The sequence below is a fragment of the Trachymyrmex cornetzi genome, unplaced genomic scaffold, assembly GCF_001594075.2.
Source record: "Trachymyrmex cornetzi isolate Tcor2-1 unplaced genomic scaffold, Tcor1.1 scaffold682, whole genome shotgun sequence".
Lineage (NCBI taxonomy): Eukaryota > Metazoa > Arthropoda > Insecta > Hymenoptera > Formicidae > Trachymyrmex > Trachymyrmex cornetzi.
The window spans coordinates 139,652-140,504 of record NW_017300006.1 but is presented as its reverse complement, the minus strand read 5'-3'; positions in this window follow the sequence as shown (position 1 = coordinate 140,504).

Below are 853 nucleotides of genomic sequence, written 5' to 3'. Positions count from 1 at the left end.
ACCAATCACAGTCGAATGTGAGAAGAATAATCGACTGTGATTGGTCAATTTCTTACTCTTACTTCTTACTCCGTGTATTGTAGACGACGCCTTAGGCGACACACATCGACACAGTGTCGGATACAGTGCTTTCCAACAACAACATACCACTGCACGCCACGGCACGATTAGACACAGCAGAAAAGCATAGTCCAACACTCTGGTTATGGTTGTCAATTTTTTATTGACGCTTTAGAGTATCTCCATTTTATACATATGATACGAAATAAGAAGTACGTACACAAGTTATCTGAATCATTTTAATGTAAAAAATTGTATCTACGCATAAGATTATTATCCAACAAGAAACATAGAAGTGACACATTTTCAGTCTGTTCTTTTTAGTTGCATTTCTTACACAATTTAGCTCTTCTTTTGCAGCTAAACAGAACAGACTATTGACTCGGAGTCGGTTCGAGTCAGTAAATCGAATACGCTAACAGTGTCACGGCAAATCATTGCATCCTTGTTGTTCGCCAATGTTAAACAAGGATGAGGTGATCGCCGTATCGTAGATGGAAAGCACCCATAGTCGATTATTCTTCTCATATTCTACTGTGATTGGTTAATTTTCTACTTAATAGGCCTTCTACAATAAGTCGCAAGTCAGAACGTCAGAAGTCTTAACCAGTCTTAACCAAGTCGTTCAAGTTGGCTATTGGCCAACTTTAACGATTATGACTTAAGATCGCTTAGAACTTCTGACTTGCGGCTTATTGTAGAAGGGCTGTAAAACTCTATGACTGCTACGACTTCTATTGTAGACCCCGCTTAAGCGATCTTAAAGGGTCTTCTACATAGAAGTCGTAGACGG